We start from the raw sequence: 10,834 nt of genomic DNA on the forward strand, positions 1-10,834 counted from the left end.
AATTAAAGGTATGATTATCTATGTCTACATACTCAGGGACATCAGTTAATAATAAATAACTCTTATTTATACTTCGGCTGATAACACAATACAAACTGTTTCCACTTACTAAAATTGTGTTCAGAATTGACTTGTCCCAAATATTGACTGATTTAATTTCTTTGTAAACAATTGCATATAGTGACATGGCAACACACTGTTTACCAGCATTCACCCAACATTAAGTCATTACCTTGATTAAAATCAGCATGGATTGTACAAGCAGGGTCAACTATATTTATAGTCCTAGGACCTGGATTTTCCTCCACATCATTTGAAAGTCTTAAATAATGGCACATAAACATTATTATAGTATATCATTTGAACATACATAAGCAAATTCACTGTTTTTTTGGCTCTTATTCAATTGGCTTTTGAGATAAGGCAAGCAGAATACATTAAAGTAAAACATTAATAGTAATTGATTCCAAAGTATACCTTTAAGACGACACAAACTGTTGCGACAATGTGTAAAATTGTGATGTGAACCAATCCTGGCCCGATAAACTTCAATAGTCACACCCATATTTATGGTCTAGAACTCAGAAACCAAATGTCAATTCTTGACTTTTTAAAGTGTCTTATTTGTCAGTAATTTGCCTGCAAGTCGGCAGGTAATATTTGGGTATATTATAAGGTTGTCAGTATATTTGTTAAAAAGTGCTGTAAATGCAAGTTGGCAGTAATGTTAAATAGTTTGTTTGAGTATACCAGCACAACGGCTGTCGTTTTATTTACCCGCACAATGGCTGGGTTCAATTTCAATACCTGCACAATGGCTAGGTTTAGTTTCAATACCTGCACAATGGCTAGGTTTAGTTTCAATACCTGCACAATGGCTAGGTTTAGTTTTGATACGTGGCCTTTCACGTGAATAGTACCCTGATCTATGACGACCAGTGCGAGCAACAATGGCTCCAGTTTATTTGATTTTTGATTTGATTTTTGATATTTTGATTTGATTTGATTTGATTTTGATACGTGCACCTTCGACACGTAGAGCGCCTGACAAACCGTCAGTGCAGGCAAGTTTGCCCCGAATATATAATATGTACGCTCCAATAATCCGATTGTGATCGAAATTCCTCGAGCACGGTAGAAAAGCGAGCGATAAAAATAACAAATGTCACAAAAATACACAAACTTTAAAGTACTCACCTTCGCTTTAAAATTTGAGAAACGTAATTACAGGACTTCGGTCTCTTCCGTCCTTCGAAAACAACGAAATTTTCCGGAAGTAGAAAAACTATAGCCAATCGTAACACGAACGTACCGTTCGTCATCTTTCGTATATCCGGCTATTGCCGAAGATGTGGCACCCACACACAAATACACATCCGGACACTTTTTCGACTACATAGTGGTTAGCCGCGCATGCGCAGGCTACCCACAAAAACTAACTATAAACGAGTATATAACACATATAAAGCTAATTAGGATAACATATGTGATATGACAATTAACGAGTACTTATACTGAGAATAACATGCATTAACACGGTTAGCTGGAAAACGCGGACACGGACACACAGACACACGGACACGGACACACGGACATGGAAAACGCGGACATGGAAAACACGGACATGGAAAACACGGACATGGAAAACGCGGACATGGAAAACGCGGACATGGAAAACGCGGACATGGAAAACGCGGACATGGAAAACACGGATATGGAAAACGCGGACATGGAAAACGCGGACATAGAAAACGCGGACATGGAAAACACGGACATGGAAAACATTTACTATTTTAAATAAACTAGTAAATGAGAGTTTTAAAGCGGAGATATACGATTGTGACAATGTTATGATTTGTTGTTATTTAATGTATTTCTTCATTACTGCAATGCCATGTTGTAAATGTTGCTTTGTTTTTATCCCTGAATATATTGCAGATACCAAAAATGGTGCATTTATCCAAAATAAGCCCTACATGAACATTTTTTATTGCGTATTTTGAAATTCCCAAACATATCATTTTAACATGATATAAGTTTTTCACTCGAAATGTTTTGAAACTACAAATTTAGAACGATTTCGTCGGCATGGGAATTTCAAAATACGCACGCACCAAACTTTTATAGAAAAATAGCGTATAGAGTATGTAGATTTCTAGAGTACCAACGTGAATAGATATTGATACGCCATTTATTTAATAAAGGCACCAACGACAGTTGCTTACTCACAAGCAGGTCCACGTTAAACACTGACTTAAGTTTGCTTGAGTCTCCTATATTTATGCAGAGCGATACCGGAACGTGCAATGGTTCTAGAAATGTTGTTTTGCGCAACGGACATCGCTACGTTAGGCTGGGAAACCGCATTGCGCATTTGCTGACTAAACTTACGCATTTTGGTTTAGCGGTTGTGGCTGCGGAAAATAACAAGGTTGTTTTTGCCAATACAATATTATAGAAAACATCCGTTGGTTAGTCTCTTCCGTTTCGAAACCAACACTACTTGTTTGTATAGCAGTATGGTCTATAGATATACGTTCTGCGGTCCTTTGTAAGTACACATACTGGTCTTATATTGCTAGGATTTTTTAATGTTTGAAAAAATGTTTAAAATCTTCAGGAGATTGTCCGTTAAACTTGACCAAAACCTTTCATGACAAGGTTTAGGCATAGAAATTCAAAAGAAGACATTCATGGACATTTCTTGTCTATGGTTTAATATTATAATTTGTATCCATTCGGCGATGGTTTGGTCTCTTAATATTCACTATATGCTTCCGTGTGTGTATGCAGTTTCAGGCGGCAGGTGCTCCAAACAAGTTTGGCAAAACCATAACCCCCGCTGTTTTAAGCGCGTGATCTCTATATAGCACCAAGCACGGTCTCCTTTTTTGCAAAGTTGAAGCACCGCTTGTTCGAACGGTGCCTCACTAACTCACGTTTATCATATTTTAATATTTCTTTTATCAGTTGGCTAGGAACCTGAGTCATTTCCATAGAGCAAACTGTATTGTTCAAACGACCATGCAGTATCGTCAAGAGGGAGGCATGGTACAAAAATATGGGTAGCGCAAAAATGAAGTGAAGAGAAAATTAGCGGGCTCTGGGGATCGATTCTGCCGATAACAATGGTTAAACTACATTACGCTTGAAATCAGTGCTCTAATTTTCCATGTTTACCGGATATTTTTTCAAACATAGATTCCAGCTCATACTCATTGAGAAGTTTAGCGAACCAAAACAGTGGTAAATATTCCGATGTACAAAATATACTTGTTTGCATGACGGACTTTGCCTTAGCTTTCAGCGACGTTCTAACAGCTTACTGAAACAGATAGATGTTAGATGGCTCGAAAAGCTGTTTATGGTGATGTACACTTTCGGCAAAGTAGATTAAATTGCTGCACAGAATATCATGCCCTGAGAGATTTTTTATTGCTTCTCATTAGGAAGAGAAGTCACCTGATTGCAAACATGTTTATTACCAGTCATTCCAGTTGTGTTCGTCATAGTTCAGTGGTTCAGACGTGACGCGCTCGCTTTCTCAGTAACTGATTTGTATACTGGAGTGACTGCACGATATCATGCATTTATCGCGGTCTAAAGATCTGGGTAAAATCCTGAGCTACATTACCTTCATAGACGCCAATCCATCGTAGACATCACAGCATCACCCAGTTCTTGCATATCTCCCTATCAGATTTCCAAGAATTTTCGAAGCAATTCAGCGTTATTTCTTTTGTGTACTCTCGCAGATCTTAAAGAGATTTTGAAACTATAATCGTAATTGTCTCGTAAAAAAAGTAATTGTTGCAGAGTGAGGTATTTGAGTACATGTTACCAATCACCATGATCGTCACCACAGCTAGTTAGGGCATACTAGAATTCGCGAAATTACAGAGCTTAGTTTACAAAATGTTGTAAAATGCCGAAAATACAACCTTGTCATATTTTTTGTGCACATTCGTAGCTCAAAATTATAATTTTTGTACGCCATGAAAAAAGTGTACAAATTTTTTAACTTAATTTGCAATGCCGTTTCTTTCGGCATTTATTATCAGTATGCTTTTCTATGAATGTACCTCTTGCTATAAGATAACAGTTACCCTTAGGCTCGTTTCAGACGTCGAACTTTTCATATGGGCTGAATCAAAGACTTTAGTTCATCAACAGGCATTAAGTTCGACATATGAAAATTTCGAAAGCTGAAACATGCCTTATAAACCAAGTGGTCAATTATGGTCAAACATGGTCTGAAAACTTGGTTAAAGTTTGGGAACATTTTTTTATTATTTTGAAATTTCAGCACAGTGCAGATAAATATGACGGCTTTTTACTCAGTGATGCCAACTGTAATTCTGTAAAAATTCCAGGTAAGCTCCCGAAATATCCCCAGGTCTCCTAAGAAGCAAAATGCGACAAAAAATCAAGTTAAACAGCTGAAAAGAATAAGTACGATTGCACAAAACAAGATTTGTGAAACATGTTTATTTGGTCAAGTTCATCGAAATATTGACTATTAAGTTCCAAACTTGCATTTCTTGAAATTCCAGAAAAAAATCTCGAGATTTCCAATTCAAACAAAATTCCCAAAAGAATTCAAACTGTTTTAAAGAATCCCGAGATCTCGGGATAAAATCCCGGACTGGCAACTCTGTTTTACTCCAAAGAGCCTGAGAACCACTTTCGTTAGATATTCGGGGAAAGTCCCGCCTTCTGAAGGATGTCTTGGGTGAGTGAGCATCACATGCAGCGTGCTGAAAGATGATTGGCAGATAACAAATACTATTGACTATAGTCGATCTATAGTCGATCTTGTGATCAGGATTGGGTTCACAGGAAAGACAGATGACAAAGTTTTCATCCGAAATATTTCATTTTCGATGCTGTATTGATCGTCGCCCTTCACTATGTCGTAGCATGTAAACAATTGAAGGTAGGAAATTAATAAACCATGTGCAATCTCACAGTAATTCGCATTTGCTGCAACACGACTAGTATTAAATCATGTGACGACTGACGATCGAGTGTGTCGTGCGAGATTTGGCGTATGAAGCAGCCTTAGAGACCTATTTTTCCTACGAACTACAATAGTTAGTCATGTCGTCTAACTATTCTAACTATCTAAATATTGTTTGCAGTTATATTAACATGAATATATAGGTTATAGCCGTATAACCTTTTTCTTTATAGCGTGAGCCAGAATATAATAAATTGTATACTTCCGGTAAAAATCAGGGTAACTTATTGCGGGCAGACTCTCTGTTGCGCATGTACGAGAAGACCAAATTATCGCGTATAGTTTATCCCTACTTTTGGTCTAAACAAGGGTTAAGAAGACATTTTCCAGATCGCGTGGCGTTTCAAAATGTTGTAGGGAATAATCTTACTGCGTAGGAGATTAGTAACTAACCTTGTGTATTCAGAGTAACGACAGATTATAAGCGAGTATAATATTCATAGACGACTAGAAATCATTCGTTGATCGAGTATATTTTTTAGAATATTTTTTCCGAACATTATTTATGGTTGCGGCACTCGCAAGCTCTGATAGTGGAGGTTTAATTGCAAGAAATTCGGGACGTTTTCAGTGCGAGATCGTAGTGCGTTCACACAAAGAATTATATTATTAATACGATACCGCCGTTTGTTTACGACGATATTAAATTACATTGTACACACGGCGTGTGTCACACGCAAAGTAGGTAATTAATAAATTGTCCTTCCAAAGCTTAACTAGTAATCAATGGAATTATGTAATGCCTGTAGTTTACCTATTTATAACCAGTAAAACGGGTACGACGTAGATACGACGAAACAGAAAAAGTTCACAAAGAGCAATGGGGTGTGTATGCTGTGACAAAATGTCTTTGTCAAGCCGATATAATTAGATATAATACACATCATTATGTCTGTTTCCCACTAGGCGAATTTATTTGCGCGACGCAAAGCGATATCTGAAATGTATGTGTTTGGTCTACATTGACACTATGATCAATACAAATTATACAATCGTATCATTCAACCGACAAAGTAGGGAGACCCAACACTTCTCTCAAAAAGTTCTTCAGCAAAGATTTACCTAATAGAGTATTCTCTTTGAAAATGCTAATAATAAAATTAATATGATAATTTTAGCAGGTACATTAGGCTGCACACCGCCCGCCTCCCCGCGCGCCATTGATGAATTTTTCCCCGTCCGGATAACCTCAACCTCGTACCCAGGGTCTTTACTCGATAACCTTAGTATAACAGTAATTTACACGTCACGCGCACGTGCTAAAGCTGTCTGCCATATGTATGTTGGACCGTCTTAAAGAGCGTTTGATTCCGTTGCAATAACTCAATGAAGTTATAAGCTAAGCTCAAATACTGATTTAGCAACCGAAATAGCGCGGAGATTAAAAGTACTCGAGAACTAAAACAAATGTTTTCACACACTAGAAAAACGCACAAAAATGAGGCCGTCGACAACTATTAGTTGTCTACAACTATGCAGTTTTCCTTTTCGAAAAGGGAAACTGCTTAGTTGTCGACAACTAATAATTTAGGGTTTAGTTGCCGAGAACTTGCGCCGACAACTTTTTTGTTGTCGATCACAAATAGTCGTCGACATCTAATTCCCTAGTCTGTGGAGGCCCTAAGTATAATAATTACTTTTGTTGTTATTATAACGAGTTTGCGATTTATCGTCGTAATAGTTTACATGCACCGAAAGACTTATAGCCTCATTAACGAACGAAACTCACGTTGAGATCATTGTTCCCCATTGCATCTTAGTATATTTATTAAGTCTTCTTGAATTGCCTTAATGTCGATAAACATAACTTGTCTAAATATTTAGGTTTATCGTATTTTGTGACTGTTGTTTAGGACGGGCAATTTGGCTTTCGTATTCGCCTGTTTATTAAGAAGTTTCAGGAATTGTATAGATCTTGAAGTATAGATCTTGAAGTGAAATATGAGCGGCGATTCTTATCAAAGGATCAGGAATCTATTTTGCAATGTTTTAATGATAAGAAATCCAGAATTTTAATTTTCTCAGAAAGTAAACAAACTGCGTGAGTTCGCTCCTCATGTAGCTTTCGAAATACAGCATGCAGAGTTTAGACTTTCCTTTGCTTTAAGGATTTAAGGCAAACGTTTACACTACGTGCTTTGACCAGGCCTAGGCCTAGATGTGAACGTTGTTTATCCCGCCCAGACCAGGCCTGGACCTGGTCTAGGCCACAAAATCCAGACCAACACTGGAAGGTGGCTGGACCTGACCTGGGCCAAGATTTTGGTAATGTGAACAGGCTTTATCTAGTCCTGACAAGTTTTGAACTTAATTGTGTAATTTGTATAGAATCCACATAGTATTACCACTTTTCGGCGTGTTTTTGGTGTTTTTCCAAGTATTTTGTCAATTACTTTGGCTATCCGATATCATTAACAAGGAAGACAGTGTGAACGTGGCACATATTACCTAGACTTGTCCTAGAACTGGTCCGGTCAGGTCTAGGCCTGAAGTGTAAACGCGGCTTAAGATACACATTTGACATTTTAATGTGTGTCGTACATTTATACCGACTATATAGTTTACCAGTTCTAAGGCTATACTATAGGTTACAAAACTAGATCAAATTTTGTTTTTTAGGGTGCGCAGTGTGTCATTTTAGTACAAAGTCAGAATTGTTTTAAAGCACAGTCATTTTATCCAAAGATTGTGGTAATATGGGATTGGGCGGATCCAAGGAAGATGCCGTGTCGAGCGAAGACAGCGATGAAGGTAAGAATTATAGAATACTTTTCAGAATAAGCGTGGTAAAAATAGGTAGACTGCACCTGAAAAAATATCACCTCGGCTTGAAATTATGACGCTTTTTCACATGTCCATCATGGCCGCGTGAAACGAAAGACCCAAACTCACCAGTAATCTAGTTACGCAAAATGATGAATGTTTGATTACATATGTCTAGATCGAGTTTCCATAATGTCTTAATTAATCGTATTTTAATTTTGCTATAATCCCCAAGCGGGCGAGGAGCACCCTGCGAGGGTACTAATTCCGCTGGGAGATTAATTACACCCGGGTATTGTGACAGAACATACCGGAAACCAAAGTTGCCAAAATTCTATGTCATGGACCCAGTGATCTCTAATAAAACTGGAACGATAACTGAACAATAAAGACTAGTCATTGGATGAAGCCGATTTGAATATAATTTGCTGATTAAGGTGGCAGCCGCGCGAGCAAATCAAGCCTTCAAAAGAACTGGGGAGAGTGAGAATTCCGTAAAAATCGTATTTTTTGGCAAAAATTGCCAGAAAAGTGCAATTTTTATTTGACCACTTCAACTTTAAACAACGAATTTACCCTTTTTGGATAGACCTAAGTAATCTGCATCATCTTACTGTAAAAACCGGCGAGGTACCAGCCTTGTACTTGAAATATTTAAAGAATTTGAACGGGCCGAAAAAAAACTTCGCCTTCAACTCGCAAAAAAAATAGGTTTGCACCTTTTCACGTTCATAAAACTTGTTTTTTAGTAAAATCTAAGTGTCAATCCTTGTTTTAAGATTTTATTCATGATCAGATGAGATGGATTTGTGTATAAAAACCGGCGTTGTTTTGGTGGTGTAATTTCAACTTTTGGCCTTCATGGCGGCCATCAGTGCTGGCTTCAAAGATGGCGGCCAAGTTATCGTCCCAGTCTTTCTATAGTTCACTGCATGGACCATGGACGTTCAATGGTCATGGTACTTGTGCGCACGCGCAAAATTTGAACGAGTGAAGACTGGTAATTAGCAACTTGCTGATTAGCTAAGACGAAACGTTTGTGTTTCAGTGAAAAACGTCTGCAATTTGACTGTCATTTTGGAAACTATTTTTTTAAAAAAAATGTTTCGAAAGCTCGATATGAAAGAGTTTGAAATATTATCGGAACTGGAAGAGTTAGCAGTGAAAAGGAACAACTCGTTGTTGATAATCTTTGAAATTGTAGGTGTCTACTTTGTTTATTTCGAAGTTTACTTCGTGTTTGCTGTATACGAATGCATTTTATATGACCTTTGGCACAATATGTCGTTTTGCTCGGTTTTGCGAAGACATAACCGACTATGGTTTACATCATCGTTTTAACTTCAAAAAGAGTTCTTAAAAGCGTAATTCGGAGTTTTGATATAACAAATATCACTTTCAAGCTTTTATAGAGTCGATTGCAATCACTGCATGAATTCAATAATCGAAAAACAACATTGACGTTTACTGCTAGGTTATTTATATTATTTGTTTTATATTATTTGTGCTGTTTTGATGTTTTGAAGGTTTAGCTATAATCCAGGTTTTGCGCTAACCTAGCTCTGACCAATTTCCTTGCATGTAGAGATATTGAACAGAAGCAAAACGCAAGTGGAAGTATGAATGTTTGTGAAGAAGGAAAACTACAATTTTGGGAGAATATTTCGTGACAATATTTCGTGTTATAGAAATGAAAACCCTACCCCCTACTATAGGGTGAGCAACCTGGGAGGTGCATAATTCTCACAAACAAATTCCCGAGCGGACGGATTTATGGAACAATTTACGATCGCCGCCTTGTTTGGGAGACAAAGTTATGAATAGCTACTCTTTTGAAATAACAAATGCTACAGTTTGCAACGGGCATTCTCTCCCAACGATTGTAAAACTCCACTTCCCCCAGAATTCAATCATGCCTGCGATGGCGGTTTCCCTTAGGGGCCGATTACATGGGTCATTTTCAACCCCGGGGGTTGAATTCCGCCCTGTTGACCAGAATGAAATTTCAGCCCTGCCTCACTATTAATATCCTATAAAATACAATGCGCGATTACATGATAAATTCAACCTCGGGGTTGAATGCAGCCTCGGGGTTCAAGGTTCATCCCTGCCTGAGCTACCCGAGCTGAAATCTCAACTCTGGGGTAAAACTAGTTGTTAAATTTGTCATGTAATCGTTTCAACCCAGGGCTGAAGTTATTCGAACATGCGTAGTAGTGCCATTTACGCACGTGACTGAATACAAAATGCGAATTTATTATTCGCGTGCATTTTCAAACCCAGGGTTGAAATTATTCATGTAATCGAAAAAAAATTTCATCCCGGTCAACAGGGCTGAATTCAACCCCGGGGTTGAAAATAACCCATGTAATCGGCCCCTTAGAAGTGTAGGACTCACCTGCCATTAATTTTTAGTTCTGAACAGCCCTGGTGCTGGTTTTCATCTTTCTTTCATGTAAAGTTCATCTTTATTTTGCATATTTAGGTATTGAAAAGGAGGAGGAGCCAAATGGGAGTAGAAATGTCTGCGAAAAAGAAAAACAGAAATTTTGGAACGAAATAAAAAAGCAAGTTGAATGTGGTGAAAACAAAGAAGATCGTTGGAAGAAGACGATTCTTTGGCGTGCTTTTCAGTTTAGTACAGTAGATCCGAAAATTGTCAAATATTTAGTTGACCATGGAGCAGACGTCTATTCCAAGAACGAAGAAAGTGAAACAGCTCTGGGGATAGCGACGAGAAATGGTTTACTCGATCTTGTTAAGTATTTTGTGCAATATGGCCCTGAACATAATTTTCAAGATGATTGCAAAGCTCTTCAGGGTGCAATACAGTCTCGATCATTAGAAATTGTGCAATATTTCGTTGAAGATTGTCGTGCTGACATACATTGTAAAGATGAATTGGGGAAAACCACTTTACAGCATGCTGTTGAAGTTGGTGTAGTAGATATTGTCGAATATTTAGTTGAGCAATGTGGCGCTGAAGTAAATGAAAACACTGCTAATGGATGGACAGTGCTTCACACTGCTGCTACTAAAGGCTCACTAGGA

The 10,834-nt window shown here is 37.9% G+C and overlaps 1 long non-coding RNA gene across 1 annotated transcript; it reads right to left on the bottom strand.

Annotated features, from left to right (window-relative positions):
- Window positions 1-275: 275 nt before the first annotated feature.
- LOC114535308 lies at window positions 276-1,247 on the bottom strand. Its single transcript, XR_003688248.1, has 3 exons — window positions 1,198-1,247; window positions 478-574; window positions 276-321 (listed from the first exon to the last, which is right to left on the bottom strand). It is a non-coding gene; the product is annotated as an uncharacterized LOC114535308 (long non-coding RNA).
- Between the last annotated feature and the right edge of the window lie 9,587 nt (window positions 1,248-10,834).

The sequence above is a fragment of the Dendronephthya gigantea genome, unplaced genomic scaffold, assembly GCF_004324835.1.
Source record: "Dendronephthya gigantea isolate DGI-Jeju-01 unplaced genomic scaffold, DenGig_1.0 000115F, whole genome shotgun sequence".
Classification (NCBI taxonomy): domain Eukaryota; kingdom Metazoa; phylum Cnidaria; class Anthozoa; order Malacalcyonacea; family Nephtheidae; genus Dendronephthya; species Dendronephthya gigantea.